Source organism: Lissotriton vulgaris, chromosome 12 (assembly GCF_964263255.1).
Source record: "Lissotriton vulgaris chromosome 12, aLisVul1.2, whole genome shotgun sequence".
NCBI classification, from domain to species: Eukaryota; Metazoa; Chordata; class Amphibia; order Caudata; family Salamandridae; genus Lissotriton; species Lissotriton vulgaris.
In genome coordinates this window covers 540768885-540787810 of record NC_141700.1, presented here as the reverse complement: position 1 = coordinate 540787810, position 18926 = coordinate 540768885, and positions in this window count along the sequence as shown.

The window sequence follows — 18926 nt, the reverse complement described above, 5'->3', positions numbered from 1 at the left end:
CGGTTTCTTAAAAATGAGCCTAGCGGCATCATTCATGACCGTCTGCATTCTGTTTAAAAGACCCTGTGGAAGTCCTATGTACAGTGAATTGCCATAGTCTAACCTGGCTAAAATCATTGCAGAGACCGCACTCCTTAAAGTGGAAAAAGAGAGCAGCGAGGAAACTTTCCTGAGTTGTCGGAGGAGGCCAACACAGCTGCCCACCACAGCTGTGACTTGCTTTTTCATGGACAGCTTACTGTCCACCTGGATACCCAAGCTCTTAATCACCTCCGCCGGTTCCGGAGGCATGCCCAACTCCCCAGGCCAGAAACGGTCACACCAAGGGTTGCCAGCGATGGTAATCGGCAGCACCTCGGTTTTGTCCGGGTTGATTTTTAGGGAGTTACCGGACATCCAGTTAAATCCAGTTGTGATTTTTAAGGAATATTATTGTATTTTAAAAGTTGACAATTTTTTTTTACATAGAATCACCAATGTTATTCTATGGGAGGAAATTCACTTAGCAGGTAAGTAATGTTATTGTTACTTTTTCTTACTCAGTGTTGGATCCTGGATCCAGCACTGGTGTATCTCCTGTAAACAATTCAAATAATGCGTTTAAGTCATACAGGCGATTTTTAAGGAATATTTGTAGTTTAGAAATTGGACACTTAAGACGTTTTTCTGATGAAAACCAGACAATGGTTTCCTATGGAGGAAAATTGAGTTAACAGTTCAACACGGTTATAATTACTTATTTAGGTTCAGTGCTGGGCTGAAAGATACAACACTGGGATCTCGCCTGATAACAAGGGAGTAAATCAGAATTAGTTGTTTGGCTGATTTTATTTGAATATTTTAAAGTTTCAAAACTCCACTTAAAAGAATTTCCAAGTGAAACCAGTCCATGTTAACCTATGGAAGAAAAGGGAGTTCTCAGCATTTGGGTAAGTACTCGACTGGCAGACTTAAGGTTCTGGGCACAGACTCAGGGGGTCAGGTAGGTGCAGTTATAACACCCTCAGCGGCACAGGGGCAGCCGGGTGCAGACAGAGTAGGCCCAATGTTATCCTATGGAGGATAGGGGGCCTTCGATTGGTGGCTGCTAGTAGGCAGGCCACGCGGCTGTGGGAGCTGGGATCCTGGTCACTTGCTCAGGGCAAATGGGGAAGTAGATTAGGACAAAGGTTGCACTCCCAGGGGCACTTGGGCGGCTGGGTGCACGGTGCTTTTGAGCCGTCAGGCGCTCAATGGTATTCAAGGGGAGTCTTGGAAATCGAACAAAGGCTGCAGGCTCGGGGACGGAGAATCTTCAGGTGCGACCACCACTTCGAGAGGCAAGTTGGGATCTTGGAGGCTAGGTAGGCACCCAGGAGTTGGGCACAGGGGGCCGTGGGGCGCCGAGTGCAGGGGTGTCAGGAAATCTTACCCTCAGCTGGTCGCGGTTGGAGGGGTCCCTGGCTGTGAGGCTGCAGGCATAGTCAGTATCGTCGAGGAGGGTCTTTGGGCACTGGATTCCGGGTCACAGGCACCGGGGGGACGTCCATGTGATCTTTGTCTACTCAGGCACAGGCTGGGCAGGTGCAAAGTGTGCTGGATTCGCAGTTCCTGGTTGGTACCAGGGGTGTTGCTCTTTGAGCAGAACCACTGCTCATAGGAGTCCCAGTCTTTTAGATGAGCAAGGCAGGCAGGTCCTCCAGGGTTCTCGAGGTTGCTGTCCGCAGGAGACGCCGGGGTTCAGCAGGAGCAGGTTCAAGGATCAACAGGCCTGTAGGGTTCTGGGGCCAAGTCAGTTGGTGTTGTCCTCTTGTTAGCAGCTGCATGGCAGGTCTTCTTGTTTCTTGTTTTCAAATCGGGATCTGAGGAAGGAAGGTTCAGGGTGCCCCTAAATACTAAATTTAGGGGCGTTACAGGTAGGGCAAGGGCAGGGACCAATGGGTCCCTGCCCTGGGGTGAGTACACCCCCTATCCTGCTCCTCTCCTGTGGGAGGGGGGAAGGAGTCTTTCTCTGATTGGGCAGGGCTCCCCAACCTCAAGATGGCGGTAGCCCAGAGTTGTGCTTCACCTTGCCTTTCCCACCTGAGAGGTGGGGTTGGCAGAGGTTGGCACACCCCTTTTCCTTCCTTTGTTTTTCCTGTATGTCTTCCCGCCAAAGTGGGGGTCAGAATCGGTGGGGGCCAATTGCTGAATACAGCAAGTGGCCTGGAGAAGCTCACAAAGGCGGCATGCCTTTGAAGCTTCCCCTGCCCATCCTGGGGGAGGAGGCTTGGCACCTCATCCCAGGATGTGCATTGTTTCAGGCCCCCCGAGAGCGGCAGGCTCTCGACCCAGGGGTCCAGAAACATGTCTGGTGGTGGCAGCCTCGGTAGCCACACAGTCAGGACACTGGGAGTTGGTTAGATTTCAGGAGGCATCCCTAAGATGCCCTCTGTTGTGCATTTAGAAAAACAAAATGCAAATGCCAGTACTGATACAAAAGATTTAATTGACTAGTGTCAAAACACCGGACCTGAAAAATTAATTCAAGACTGGTAGCTGATTAGTAGCTTTTTTATTTTGTTTGGTTTTATCAAAAGACATTCATTTCAGTCAATAAACGATATTACATGCTAGGTGCAAAAAAGTTAGGGAATAAGGGAATCTTTCATCCTATCAAGCATGTCACAAGCATACAACATTCAACCATTCAGGAACAAAAAGAACAATGTGTAATATATTACAGTGAACGATATTTACAGTGAAAAAACAAACACAAAAATTCTAGAGAGAGCCACTATCTGCAAAATATTTTAGATGGTATTCATGAACGAATTATTTATAACAAACGTACATTTCTTCGACAAATTCAAATATTCTCTGATTTTGTTAAATGAAAAGAACATCCACAAAGTAATGTACAAAGGGTAGTGGTAAGCAACAAGGCAATTCATATGAGCTTATCACCCATGCAGACTCAACAGTGGCAGTGGGCCTACGCGTTTCGAATCCTGCTGATCTAAGAGGATTCTCTTCAGGGCCTTTATTTTTTATCTGCCTAGGCGGGGCTACTCTGTTAAGGGTAAAGCCACTTGTAGAAACGGAAGTAGCACCTACTCGTCTGGAGCCTTTATTTTCATGTGCAACCGCCGTCGGATAACGAAAGAAACAAGGGACGGAATCCGCAAGGAGGGCGCATAGAACGTGGAAAATCTTGTAACCGGCGCTTTTTTTAAGGTGGTTGGAAAAACCGTGATTAATTGCACGGGCGTGGTCCGCTAAGCGCGGCTCGCTTGATACAAACGACTTACAGGTCCATCAACGCGGCGCTGCACGCGGACGGCATTTTTAAAAAAAAAGGGTTGATTAAGTTAGACTGGTCCGAATCCTTAAACGACGGCGTGGCGAAAAAGGCTGCACTCTGGCTCAAGCAACGTCAGCGTGCAGCGCCGCGTTGATGGACCTGTAAGTCGTTTGTATCAAGCGAGCCGCGCTTAGCGGACCACGCCCGTGCAATTAATCACAGTTTTTCCAACCACCTTAAAAAAAGCGCCGGTTACAAGATTTTCCACGTTCTATGCGCCCTCCTTGCGGATTCCGTCCCTTGTTTCTTTCGTTATCCGACGGCGGTTGCACATGAAAATAAAGGCTCCAGACGAGTAGGTGCTACTTCCGTTTCTACAAGTGGCTTTACCCTTAAAAGAGTAGCCCCGCCTAGGCAGATAAAAAATAAAGGCCCTGAAGAGAATCCTCTTAGATCAGCAGGATTCGAAACGCGTAGGCCCACTGCCACTGTTGAGTCTGCATGGGTGATAAGCTCATATGAATTGCCTTGTTGCTTACCACTACCCTTTGTACATTACTTTGTGGATGTTCTTTTCATTTAACAAAATCAGAGAATATTTGAATTTGTCGAAGAAATGTACGTTTGTTATAAATAATTCGTTCATGAATACCATCTAAAATATTTTGCAGACAGTGGCTCTCTCTAGAATTTTTGTGTTTGTTTTTTCACTGTAAATATCGTTCACTGTAATATATTACACATTGTTCTTTTTGTTCCTGAATGGTTGAATGTTGTATGCTTGTGACATGCTTGATAGGATGAAAGATTCCCTTATTCCCTAACTTTTTTGCACCTAGCATGTAATATCGTTTATTGACTGAAATGAATGTCTTTTGATAAAACCAAACAAAATAAAAAAGCTACTAATCAGCTACCAGTCTTGAATTAATTTTTCAGGTCCGGTGTTTTGACACTAGTCAATTAAATCTTTTGTATCAGTACTGGCATTTGCATTTTGTTTTTCTAGATATTGGCTCAGCCATACTGATTAGAGCCACCCCATTCTAGTTTTTTGGCTCTGTTGTGCATTTGGCATTAAATCCCACACTGGCATCAGTGAGGTTTAATGTGCTGAGAAGTTTGGTACCAAATTTCTCAGTCTTCAGTGTAGCCATTATGGTGCTGTGGAGTTCGTAATGACAACCTGCCAGCACCATATACTCGTAATGGAATCACTGAAGTATGCCAGGGCAGTGCGTTTGTGGGCATGGCACACAGGGATGTGTGCCATGTCGACTCTTTGTTTAGTTTTGCAACAAGACACTCAGCCTGCAAAGGCTGTGTGTGTCGGGGTACAGTGCCCCGAAGGGTGGCACAATAAGGGCTGCAGCACTTAGGGGTCTTCGCTGGTCACAATGCCCTGGGCACCTAGGGCACCATTTACCAGGGGCTGGCATGTGGCAAGAGATGCTAATTAAGTGGGGGACGAAAATCCGTTCAGCTCGTGGAATTTGAGGATTTTCGGCAATTTCGCAATCCGCTGGCGGGCGGATTTTTTTTTTTTTTGCACTATACATTTACCCAACGAGGTAGCACTTACTGATACTCCAGTTGAGTAGAGGTATGGCACAACACGGTGGCATCTTCGTGGATAAATATGCAGGCAGGATACATTCTGGCATGATGCTCCTGTCACAAAATTAAAACCTCAACAGGAAGCACTTACAGATATAAATAAAGCTGGTGCCCGAGTTAAAGCTCAAATTCAGTCACGCATTACAATCAGCCCAAACAACTAGTGAGCACGGTCGAGGCTATGCAGGTGTGCTTCCTCCCCATATCTACCATTAGATGTAATCCTTGATGGAGGTTTTTGTATCCACGAGTTTCTCAAGCGCAATCCCCGTGTTCTTCCTGTGACCAGGAGGCTGCTTCCTTCTCATCTGTTGCTCTGATCGGCCTCTGACCCTTTATAAACAAGAGGCATGTGAACTCGCATAGAAGCCCCGCCCGTTTGGCCCCGCTCCACACACACACACACTAGGGCGTGCAACGTCTTCCCGCCCTTTTCCCCACTATGATGGACAGCTCACTTGAGGCGCCTATCGGCGCGGTGGCAAAGTTACAGACTCACGTGGTCACTGGAGATAACTCTTTGTGAGAAGTTGGCCTGATATTTGATGTTTCCAATTCTGGAACCACCTTGTATCAGTCCAAACAATCCCTTATGGTGTCTGGTTGTAAGTCAACCTTGTTAGACAAGCTATCCTAGGGGTAGCATGGACTAAGCAGCCTTAAAGGCTTAACTTGAGGTCGTGTTAAGCGAGCTGTTTTACCACATACAATCCTGTAATATCAAATGATAGGACATCACACAAGTATATATTATAAAAATATATGTGTTTATTTCTAAATTAATCCCCAGTACTCTTTATGAGCAAAGGGGCACAAGCGTTAAATCAAAAGCACAGTATAACATACAAAGTTGCACAATTATGGATGAGGGTGGGTGGCCACTCAAACCATATACTAAAAAAGTGGTATAAGAGATACCAATCGAACAGTGGTTAGGCCTAGGGCCTAGGGAATCGCTGGGAGCAGTCAGGACTAGCAATGCTGAAGTCAGGAAAAGCCCGCGGGATTCGGGTGCAGCGCATAAAGTGCGGCTTCCACCAATGCAAAGTCAATGGTGCGTAAAAGTTACAAAGTTAGTTTAAGGATACTTCCGCTGAACCTAGAGGAACAAAACTTAAGACACAGACCCTAGAGGTGTGTACCAGTGTAGGAACACCGGCGTTGCAATGTTACCTCACCCACAGGAAGTGGGTGCACAGGGTCGAAGTGGCGTCGGGTTTTGACACGCAGGCTCTTGGTGCTTGGAGCTGAAGATGCTGCAGGCGATGGGAAGCAGAAGTGTCCGGTGTGATCCAAGGGTGGATCGAAGTCGAAAAGTATCTGAAAGCAGAGGGGACAGAGTCTGGGTCACTCAGCAGTGACCAGGGTGGAACCAGGACGGAACCAGGCAATGTAGGGCGCAATCAGATGGTTGTCGAGGAGCTTCTCTCCGCTGTCACGTGGGCTCTGGGGCATCTGCGACGTCCAGGAGCAGGTCACGTCTGTCCCACGCAGGCTCTCGCCGTCAGCGCCGTCGGCTTCAAGATTGGAGCAAACAGCACTTGGCAAAAGCAATCCACGCGGAACCGGGAGATTGCTTCTCACTCAGACCAGGAGGGTCAGAGCGGGGGCTCCTTTTCACAGGAGCTGGTGCAAATCTGGAGCAACCAGAAAAGCAAGTCGGTTTAAGGTTTTCGTCGGCACAGGGGCCACGAGCCAGCTGGCAAGTGACCGGGCCAACGCGTCGAGCCAACACAAGCAGAAGGGCCCCACGCAGCACTCGTCGAGTGTGGAGGGGGTAGCTTCGGTGCAAGAGTAGCTTAGGGTTGGGGCTTCTCAAACCCCGGTGCACAGCTGCGAGGGTCACTCGTGGGCTGCGCAGTCAGCGTCTCGTGGCCTTTTCAAGATGGCGTGCCCCACGCTTCCGGTCGCCTCCACGGGTCTCAGCTCTGCAGGGACTGTGGATCGGCCTGGAGGAAGGCAGGCAAGCTTGATCTCGTCGATCTCGGTCACTCGAGTTCCGGCGGGAACTGCAACAAAGCAAGGGTCGAGGTGCTGGATGGTGCCTGTTTGCACAGGGTGGTCACTCCTTGACCACAAGGGAGATTCTTCAGTCTTCTACGTTGAGTAGGATGTCGAAGGGTCCAGAGTTTCATTGCTTATGTTTCTTTAGGATAATCTGAGTTGCATTGGCACTGCTCCCACTGTTTTTCGAATCTGGTGGGCTGGATTACCTGCTAGGCCCCCTCCTATGGGTGGGACCCAGGAAGGGGGTGGATACACCCCTTTCCTTTGATCCAGGCCGCGACTGGGGCTGGTGTGCCCCAGAACAGGTTTGGCCGGATTATGCAAGGGGCAGCCTTGTGCTCCCCAGGCAGTGTCTGGTTTCTTTCAAACCTCCCTGCTACAATCCACTATCTCCTGTCTGGGGTAGTGTAACACCGCCGTGCGACAGGAAACCCTTAGTCCAGGCCACCATCTGCTGAGTTTCGGTCAGCAGCAGGAGGCCAGACCCGTGTCTGTGGCAGAGGCATCCATTTTGTGGATCTGAGGCTCTTTTAAAATCAACCGCGTTTCAGCAAAGTAACATGTCTTCTCCCTCTAGAAGGGTGGAATGCTACTCCCGTCGCCAGAACTGGCGAGGGGGTAGTATTCCAATTCGTATGACACCTTACACGACATGTTTTGATAAAGCCAAACCAAAATTGCTGTATAACCGCGAGGATTACAAGGCACTTAATAGTATATGGTATGGCATTATCCCGGATCAGCTTAGGGAGTTATTCCCGACAGCTGCAGACAGGCTCAGCTCATGCCAGAGCTCCATCTCACATTAAACCACGCACTCTGCCTCCAGGATTGATAAGGCCTTCCATAGGAGTGACTCACAGGTTTATATGTGTCCAGATAGGTTTAGATATAGGCATACTATATCTAAGCAAGGGGTGATTACACCACCTTGCCCCAGCTGAGTGATCAGCCAGTTGTGTCAATTTTGGATAGCCAGCCAGGGGTGGCAAAAAGATATGCTGCAGCCCCTGGTAGGCCTTGGGTGGCACCTATGCCCTGGGCACCTATAGTGCACTATACAGGGGCTGATAAGGTGACCCAAGCCAATTTAGTTATGCACCTAGGGTACATGGAATCCATTTTACAGAGAGAGCAGATAGCCTGGGGCCCTGATTAGCAGGGAACCAGGCCAACTAAGTCGAAAACCAGCTAAACACAGGCAAAAAAATCTGGGTTAACCATAGTCAGGTAGCCACCTTCCTACACAACCCCCCCCCCCCATCCCCCAAACGAAAGGAGATAAGGCTATCCTTGGCCAGGTAAGCCTATATTGCCTGAGTGGCCATATAAGGAAGTACCTGCACTAGCATGGGTACCCCCGGTCTCATGGTCCACTAAGCAGTCCCTCACCCTAGGGGTATTAGAGGGTCTCCACCATAGGGAATCACTACCTTGGGTGTGTCTATGCAAAGTTAAAGGCTGGTTTGGATATGGAGTATTGAAGTGAGGCTCCACTAATTTTGGGCTCAACTTCCTCCAATCATCTTCCACCATGTGTGCCTTTCTTCCTTCAGCTGAGTTGCACTGAGCTCTCGGGGTCAACCTCTGGCTACCTAAAGCTGGAGGCTGGGTCCCTCTGTTTGGCTTGCTGGCGGGACAGCTCACGTTTGGGCCCTTTGGGTCCCAGGTTTGGCTGTGCCCAACAGAATCCATCTGTGGGAGGTCCCTAACTGTTTTTAAGGGGGCTCCCTCAGGAGTTTTTAAAGTTTTCACCTTACTAGGGCTACTAGTTTTGGTGCCCCTAATCTGTTGATGGGGGTGCTTTATTTGACAGGGGGCCCTCTGGGTCTCACTGTCCTTCTTGTCCTCTGCAGCCCTGGGCAGACTAAGGCAAGGTAGAGAGGGGCAGGTTACCTGCTCCAGACTGGGTCCCACCTGAGAAGGGTCCACTGCCATCAGAAGCTTTGTCAGGCCAGGCCCAACAACCTCTGGGGCAGTTCCTTCATCAGGGGTAAGATCAGTTCCCTGAAGAGGCTGATCCTGTCCTAATGTCTGGTGAGGGGGAGATTTATCTTCCTCCTCCATGCTCTCAGTTTGGGTGGAGTGATCCATCATTTCAGGCTTCACAACTACCGTATCAGTTTGAGTTTGGGCTGTGGCCATCACAGCCCCACCAACCTTTTCAGGAGGAGACTCAGTTTGGGTTTCTGCTGTTATCATAACAGCTTTGCTAATCTGTTTTGGAAGAGCTTCTGTTAAAGATGGGGCAGAGAGTTGCTCAGCCCTACCAACCTTCCCAGGAAGGACATCTTGGGTTGGGGCTGTAGCTATTACAGCCCCACTAACCTTTCCATTGAAGTTTACCATTCTAGAATGGATTTCCTGTTCAACCTCAGCCCAGGCTGAGATTTCTAAATCATTACACAGTAGACAGTCTACAGGCAAGTTTGGTGACACTGCCACTCTCTTTGGGCCAATGACACCTCCCCAGCTGAGACTTACTACTGCCATGGGATGATTTGTCTGGATGCCATCAATGTTTGTTACCTGGTATGTGGCACCTGGTAAAAGTTGCTTAGAGGGGACTATACAGTCAGCCACCATGGTGATGCTAGCCCCGGTGTCTCTAAAGGCTTCAACTTTCAAACCATTGATGATGGGTTCTTGTCTATATTTGCTCAAGGTATTTGGGCAAGCAGAGAAGTTGGCAATCCCCCTGCCAGTCTCATAAACAAGATCATTGGGTGAGGGGGACCTGGATAGGCCAGGTTCCACCTGGGCTCCAAAGTTAAACCCACCCAGATTCCTGGGTGTGCTCCCACTTCCTGGGGGGTTACTGCTGACGGTAACAGGAGGTGTTGGAGCTGGCTTTGGAGGTATGTTTTCTTTATTGCCATTCTTGGGACAACAGCTGTTTTGTAATGCCCAACCTGTTTACAGGCATGACAATAAGGCTTTTTCTCAGTTGATGAAGTGTCTTGGGACCCACCCCCATTCTTGGAGTTTTGGGGCCCTGGGGAAGTCTTTTCCTTGCTTTTATCACCACCCTTATCTTGAGGCTTGGTAGACTCCTTCTTCTGGTTACTGTCCTGATTCTTAGGCCTAATCCTGGTTCTGACCCATTTATCTGCCCTCTTTCCCACTTCTTGGGGAGAGGTCAAATCTGAGTCCACCAGGTGCTGGTGTAAGAGCTGGTTCTGACAATTACTTCGGATCTGCTCCCTCATAATCAAATTATACAATCCTGTGAAGTCATGTACTTTGCTGCCATTTAGCCAACCCTCCAGAGCCTTAGTTGCACAATCAACAAAATCAGTCCAGTCCTGAGTCTGTGTCTTCTGGGTGTCTCTGAACTTTAACCTGTATTGCTCAGTGGTTAAGCCAAACCCATCTATTAGAACACTCTTCAGGACTTTGTAATTGTTGGCATCCTCATGTCTGACAGTGAGGAGCCTCTCTCTCCCTTTCTCTGAAAAGGAGTACCATAAGATTGCTGCCCACTGTTCCTCAGGAACCTGCTGTACCATGCAGGCTCTCTCCAGAGCAGTCATCCATTTGTGGATGTCATCCCCTTCCTTGTACGGGGGCACAATCTTTGTCAGGTTTCTACTATCATAGGACCTGGGTTTCTCTTTAGGAATATTGCTGCCACCAGTGGAATCTAATCCACACATTTTTCTTTCTCTTGCTAAAGCAAGTTTAGCTTGAGCCAAGGCTATCTCTTCCCTCTCTATCTGGAGTTGGACAGCTCTCATCCTGGCCCTATGCTCTTTCCTCTGGGGGGAAGTCATTCCCCTTTGAGATCCTCTTGAGACACTAGAAACATGAGTCCCCTGATGGAGATCTCACCCTTCTGTTGCCTGGGAGGATTAGGTGTTGGGTCCTGGGGAGGTGCTGGCCCTCTCCATTCCCCAGTAGGTCTACGTTGGCCTGGTTAAGCCTGGCAACTATAACCTGGTTTACCCTCTGATCCTGAATCTCAGGTTCCTCTATCTCTGAGCCTTCTTCCGCCTCTTCCTCCTCCTCTTCTTCATCTTCTGGAGAAATCTCATTCTCAGGGGAGTTCACCCCCTCTCCTGTCTCTAAGGGAGCCTGACTCACCTTATCTAAGTCATCCTTTTCCAGGATGGCTATCAGGGAAGGAATGGTAGGGCCTCTGCCCTTCTTTAGCCCCCTTGCAGTGCACAAGGCACCCAAGTCTTTGTGGCTAAGGTTGTCATATCTGGAAGTTGCCTTGGTAGGGTCAACTGTCACAGGGACAGAGCCTGAAGCTCCACCTGCGTCAGACATGACTGCTAGTGAGGTGTAAGTGGTGCACTTACCTACACTAAGTGTTTCCCTACTGTACCTTGCTAGTGAGTTGTAGTCAGGGTGTGCTAATCCCTTTAATCTACAACTACTAAGTTCAGTAGAACTTAATATGCTAAGCTTTTGATTTTATATGTACCTAAGGTACTTGATGTGATCTTTCAATTTGATAAAAGATTGCAATGGTAAAACAACAGCAAGCTCAAATCCGCACCGCTGCGCACCAATGTGAGAAGTTGGCCTGTTATATGATGTTTCCAATTCTGGAACCACCTTGTATCAGTCCAAACAATCCCTTATGGTGTCTGGTTGTAAGTCAACCTTGTTAGACAAGCTATCCTAGGGGTAGCATGGACTAAGCAGCCTTAAAGGCTTAACTTAAGAGGTCGTGTTAAGCGAGCTGTTTTACCACATACAATCCTGTAACATCAAATGAAAGGACACCACACAAGTATATATTATAAAAATATATGTGTTTATTTCTAAATTAATCCCCAGTACTCTTTATGAGCAAAGGGGCACAAGCGTTAAATCAAAAGCACAGTATAACATACAAAGTTGCACAATTATGGATGAGGGCGGGTGGCCACTCAAACCATATACTAAAAAAGTGGTATAAGAGATACCAATCGAACAGTGGTTAGGCCTAGGGCCTAGGGAATCGCTGGGAGCAGTCAGGACTAGCAATGCTGAAGTCGGGAAAAGCCCACGGGATTCGGGTGCAGCACGTAAAGTGCGGCTTGCACCAATGCAAAGTCAATGGTGCGTAAAAGTTACACAAAGTTAGTTTAAGGATACTTCCGCTGAACCTAGAGGAACAAAACTTAAGACACAGACCCTAGAGGTGTGTACCAGTGTAGGAACACCGGCGTTGCAATGTTACCTCACCCACAGGAAGTGGGTGCACAGGGTCGAAGTGGCGTCGGGTTTTAACACGCAGGCTCTTGGTGCTTGGAGCTGAAGATGCTGCAGGCGATGGGAAGCAGAAGTGTCCGGTGTGATCCAAGGGTGGATCGAAGTCGAAAAGTATCTGAAAGCAGAGGGGACAGAGTCTGGGTCACTCAGCAGTGACCAGGGTGGAAGCAGGACGGAACCAGGCAATGTCGGGCGCAATCAGATGGTTGTCGAGGAGCTTCTCTCCGCTGTCACGTGGGCTCTGGGGCATCTGCGACGTCCAAGAGCAGGTCACGATCTGTCCCACGCAGGCTCTCGCCGTCAACTTCAAGATTGGAGCAAACAGCACTTGGCAAAAGCAATCCACACGGAACCGGGAGATTCCTTCTCACTCAGACCAGGAGGGTCAGAGCGGGGGCTCCTTTTCACAGGAGCTGGTGCAAATCTGGAGCAACCAGAAAAGCAAGTCGGTTTAAGGTTTTCATCGGCACAGGGGCCACAAGCCAGCTGGCAAGTGACCAGGCCAACGCGTCGAGCCAACACAAGCAGAAGGGCCCCACGCAGCACTCGTCGAGTGTGGAGGGGGTAGCTTCGGTGCAAGAATAGCTCAGGGTTGGGGCTTCTCAAACCCCGGTGCACAGCTGCGAGGGTCACTCGTGGGCTGCGCAGTCAGCGTCTCATGGCCTTTTCAAGATGGCGTGCCCCACGCTTCCAGGCGCCTTCACGGGTCTCAGCTCTGCAGGGACTGTGGATCAGGCTGAAGGAAGGCAGGCAAGCTTGATCTCGTCGATCTCTGTCGCTCGAGTTCCGGCGGGAACTGCAACAAAGCAAGGGTCGAGGTGCTGGATGGTGCCTGTTTGCACAGGGTGGTCACTCCTTGACCACAAGGGAGATTCTTCAGTATTCTACGTTGAGTAGGATGTTGAAGGGTCCAGAGTTTCGTTTCTTATGTTTCTTTAGGATAATCTGAGTTGCATTGGCACTGCTCCCACTCTTATTCGAATCTGGTGGGCTGGATTACCTGCTAGGTCCCCTCCTATGGGTGGGACCCAGGAAGGGGGTGGATACACCCCTTTCCTTTGATCCAGGCCGTGCTGGGACAAGGGCTGGTGTGCCCCAGAACCGGTTTGGCCGGATTATGCAAGGGGCAGCCTTGTGCTCCACAGGCAGTGTCTGGTTTCTTTCAAACCTTCCTGCTACAATCCACTATCTCCTGTCTGGGGTGGTGTAACACCGCCCTGCGGCAGGAAACCCTTTGTCCAGGCCACCATCTGCTGAGTTTCAGTCAGCAGCAGGAGGCCAGACCCGTGTCCGTGGCAGAGGCATCCATTTTGTGGATCTGAGGCTCTTTTACAATCAACCGCGTTTCAGCAAAGTAACATGTCTTCTCCCACTAGAAGGGTGGAATGCTACCCCCGTCGCCAGAACTGGCGAGGGGGTAGTATTCCAATTCGTATGACACCTTACACGACATGTTTTGATAAAGCCAAACCAAAATTGCTGTATAACCGCGAGGATTACAAGGCACTTAATAGTATATGGTATGGCATTATCCCGGATCAGCTTAGGGAGTTGTTCCCGACAGCTGCAGACAGGCTCAGCTCATGCCAGAGCTCCATCTCACATTAAACCAAGCACTCTGCCTCCAGGATTGATAAGGCCTTCCATAGGAGTGACTCACAGGTTTATATGTGTCCAGATAGGTTTAGATATAGGCATACTATATCTAAGCAAGGGGTGATTACACCACCTTGCCCCAGCTGAGTGATCAGCCAGTTGTGTCAATTTTGGATAGCCAGCCAGGGGTGGCAAAAAGATATGCTGCAGCCACTGGTAGGCCTTGGGTGGCATCTATGCCCTATAGTGCACTATACAGAGGCTGATAAGGTGACCCAAGCCAATTTAGTTATGCACCTAGGGTACATGGAATCCATTTTACAGAGAGAGCAGATAGCCTGGGGCCCTGATTAGCAGGGAACCAGGCCAACCAAGTCAAAAACCAGCTAAACACAGGCAAAAAAATCTGGGGTAACCATAGTCAGGTAACCACCTTCCTACACTCTTCTGTTCCTTTACGCAGCTGTAGTCAGTGTAGGAAAAGCACAATACATTTACCCAGCGAGGTAGCACTTACTGATTTGCCACTAGACAATGGCAAACAGTCTATTTGTGCAAATCCGCGAGTCCGTTTATTTTTTTGCGACTTCGCAGATTTTTTTGCGATTTCATGCGAATTTGCAGACCGCAAATCCACAAAATTCGCCCATACTTAATGCCAATTGGGTTTTGTTTTCAACACAGTTTTAGGTAAGGAACACAGGCCCTGGGCACCTAATTGGCAGGAGCCGAGGGCACACTCAGTCAAAGCACTTCATCAATAAGTGGGGTAATACCATGCAAGAAAGATGGCTTTCTCACAAGCGCAGTATGTGCCATGGTTAAAGGTCGCATGCAGGATGGGAAGTTACATTCAGAGTTGCACCAAGACGCAATCTCTAGGAAACTGCATGGCTCAGTTGGCAGAGTTAAAGGCACCAATACTGGCACTGGTGAATGCGGACCACGAATTCCCCACGCTGACAGTGTGTGATTCTTTTTACTGTGTGCAATCATACAAGGAATATTTAATCATTGGGTACAAAACAGGTTCAAAGACGCAAAAGGTTGCACAATTAAGCATAAAATGCTATGGGAACAGGTAGATGAGTTGAGAAACGAACTATCAATGACTCACGTGATACACACACCGAGTCATCAACGTGATGGCGTTCACGTTAAAGGGAATTGATTGCCTGACGAAGCTTCGAAGGGGGCTGTAAGCACAGCTTCCGTAGCTGCAATCACTCATTCAAATACGAGGATAGACAGAGAGATTATGGTGGCTGTCATTGCTTCGGCATGGTGAGCAAAAAAACATGGATTTTGGCCCAGATCTCTGTACTGAGGTGAATGTATGACATTGTTCTGCATTCTGTCCATCAATTGTTCTTTTTGCATTTGTCACCCGGAGTGAGACGGGTATGCCCAGACGTGGGTCCAGTGCTCTCCATGCCACTGGAGTCAAGCTATCCTGGCTGATGAGGGCTGGAAGCCCGAAACCGGTCCTAGGATGCTTGTTTCGATTCCAGCGAGGACCAGGGCTGGCAGCTCGGGCTGGACTGTTCCCATTGGGCACAGGGTCAAGATTGATTTGCATATGGCTGGGTCCAAACTGGAATGACATGTGAGCAAAAAAACGATGGATTTAGGCCCAGATCTCCGTACTGGGGTGAATGTATGACATTGTTCTGCATTCTGTCCATCAATTTTTCTTTTTTCATGTGTCATTCCGAGTGGGACGGGTATGCCCAGACGTGGGTCATGTGCTCTCCATGCCACTGGAGTCAAGCTATCCTGGATGATGAGGGCTGGAAGCTAGAAACCGGTGCAAGGATGCTGGTTTCCAGTCCAGGGAGGACCAATCCTGGCAGTTCAGGCTGGACTGTTCCCTTCGGGCGCAGGGTCAAGACTGATTTGCATATGGCTGGGTCCAAACTGGAATGGCATGGTGAGCAAAAAACGATGGATTTAGGCTCAGATCTCTGTACTGGGGTGAATGTATGACATTGTTCTGCATTCTGTCCATCAATTGTTCTTTTTGCAATTGCTTCGCTTAAAGGCAGCTTATAAGTACCAATAAAATGTTCCTCTCAAGTACTCCTACAAGTTAGATGCAAACAACATTCCATATGTTCAGATTCCTGGCGTGGGTGATAGAGTAATACCAAATATGGATCATAGACATGGTTTTATGGTTGCAGCACACAAGGGTTTGGGCTCTGCGCACACAGGTGTTACAGCGATCGTTTCATTATTGAAACCGTGCTATTGGTGGCAACGTCTAACAAAGCAAACTAAAGACTGTCTTGAAATGTGACATCTGCTAGCAGATAAGAGGCTCCACCATAACATGCCCGGCACAGACACTGTTATTAAAATCCAACAAACCTTTTGCTTGTGTGTATCTGGACCACTGCGGCCCCTTACAATCTGATGGGGCTTACAGGTATATCTTGGTGGCAGTGGATTTATGCTCAAGATTCCGATGGGTTTGGCCTCAGCGCTCGGCTGACGCTCAAACTGTTATTAAAGATTTGTGAGCCTTTATAGGGACATACACAGTTGGCACGTTACCTTCGGACTGTGGCCCGACGTTTAGCTCTCGGGCTTACAAAGAGGCCATGGAAAGCATGGGCATAGAATTGTGGTACTCCTCTCTGGGCCATTCTGAGGGAGTTGTGGAGGAAACACCGGGACCTAAAGCAATTTTTAACATCTAGGGTATTAGGAAGGGCGGTAGTTGGGTCAATCATTTATATGGGGCACAGAGAGCCCTCAACAACCAGCCAAGCAGTTCTCTAGGGGGTGTCACTACTTACGAGTTCCTATTTGGGACGGAAACGTGGGAACCTGATCTTCATTGTGAAGGCACAGTGGCAGATAAATAACCATTTGATATTCATGATCGTTTGGCTGTTTTACAAGATCTAAATTAATCCAGGACACAACAAAGTAACATCCACATAAAACAGACCGCCACTGGGAAAGTCAAGGCAGTCACAGCAAGACCTGCCTGGATCCTAAAAGTCGGGGATCTGGTCAGAGAGAAAATAGAAGATAAAAAAAGAATTTGGACCATCATACAGAAAGCCTGTACCTGTCGAGCAATTCAAGGAACAAGAACTGTACTTTTGCCACCTCTTGCCGGGAAAAAGGAGAAAAGATTGGTCTCAATTGAATTAGTCAAACCACACTATGTGGCCGATACTAAGCAGTAGACCTCGTGGTCTCCACAGTAGCAGATGCCCTCCTCTCGCTACAATCCAAGAAGTTCAAACAGAAAGTCTCATCACATTCAAAGAGCCTCCTGTACGGAATGAAGAACTATGCAATAATGCTATGGAACTCGTTCCTTTTGAACCCAAAGTTAAACTTCAAAATCAAACTTAAAATAAGAACCAAGTTGCAATTAGACCAAATACAGACGTCAACATCAACATGCCTCAACAAGAGCAAAATACGATTTCAACAAATCCTGATGCAGTTCCAACAATTGATCGAACTGCTTCCGACTACTTTATGAATTTTTTCTTTGTAACCAAGTGAACCAGAAACAACGCCAGCCCAACAAACACGCAAGCAACAAGTCAAGAACTTTCTCAAAAAGACTTACCTGGCATCGCCTTGGGTAGAACCCTGTGTAATTACTGGGATACTGTTCTTTCTTTTCTGGCTAGGTTTAGTTATAACCTTTAGCATAGTTATTAATGGACAATACCTTCAACAAAGTTCTACAGCCGAAAGTGTTAATTTTGATTCTGAAGCCACATCAGTCCTCACATCGTGAACAAAGAGACATGTTATCAGTGAACATTACAGCAGTTCCTATACCGGATGGTATAATTTGGGACAAGGTTGATTTTGAATTATTCTGTCCGGCTGAACTTTTAGAAATGTCTGATGTATTTAAAATGTAATCGAGTGATATCATTACCTCCAGTACACTTTCTGATGATTGAGACTCTGAAACTGTTAATAACATGTTGTCTGATTCAGAGAAAACTGCTGCATTTCCGGACACTGAAATGCTAGAAGGTACTTCAGACTATGACACTCCGTACTGTTATCAACATTGTGGTCATCATTCTTGCACAAATCTAACACCTGGAAATGTTTTTGAGTACCATCAGTGGGAACATTGCCCTACACCACCAGAAAGTATGAGAACAAGTGGGGCGGTGCACTACCCTGGTCGTCTGTTTCAGTAACCACAAGTAGTCATTTGCCTCTTATGAAAATCGTTCTTTATTCAGATAATCCAACATGTATGTGCAAACCGTCTCAGCAAACGCGTTTCATTTAACAGGATTGAACTTCATCAGGGCGTGTGCGTATGCTGGAGAGTTCAAATAGGTTCCATAGTAGCAAGGTCTCGAGTAAGAGAGTGACCGTGAAGCAGTGTGGGAGAGGTCACGAGTGGTCTGGCAGTTCCAAGAACAACCACGAGAGCCTCCTTGATAAGGGCTCAATAGAAGGATCTGGTGCCGTGGTGTATATGTGCTCCTTCCTTGTACCACCTCTGGATAAAGAACACACACGTACTGACGAAGTTCAATCCTGTTGAACGAAACGCGTTGGCTGAGGTTGTTTGCACATATATGTTGGATTATCTGAATAAAGAACGTTTTTCATAAAAAGCAAATGACTTGTTACTGAAACAGATGACCAGGGTAGTGCACCGCTCCTCTTGTTCTCAATCTTTGTATATCTGCCTGGCAGTTTGCATCTCCCAACAGCAGGTGCAGGAGCAGTCTGTGCACACCAATTGTGACTACATTACTTGATTATTCACAACGGGAACACAGGCAAGAGGTGCGGCAATTGGAGTCTGCCATTGATTCTTGCCCTCTACAGACCACCAAAAAGTAGTTTGCAAACATTTGCACAGAAATTGTTTTTTTTTTCAGGGTTTAACACCACTGACCCGACATCTTATTATTATTATAAGGTTACCCTGACATCGGCACTGAAAATTATGTTGACTAACACCAAACAGATTTACTTTTATTGCCTAATTGTCTGACAGGGTTTTGACCTATAGGAGGACACAATAGACTTAAAATTAGTCTGGGGTTCTAGGAACTGGCAAGTCCAGGGAACAGAAGCGTGACACTGTGCAACAGACATCCTGTCTTGGACTAGCCAAGAACAAGGACCTGAACACACCTCGGTTTCCAACACCATCACAGATGGAGGGGTGGGAAAATTCAACTTCACAGGAAGGGGCAACAGTAGATGACATTCTACAGTACAATAG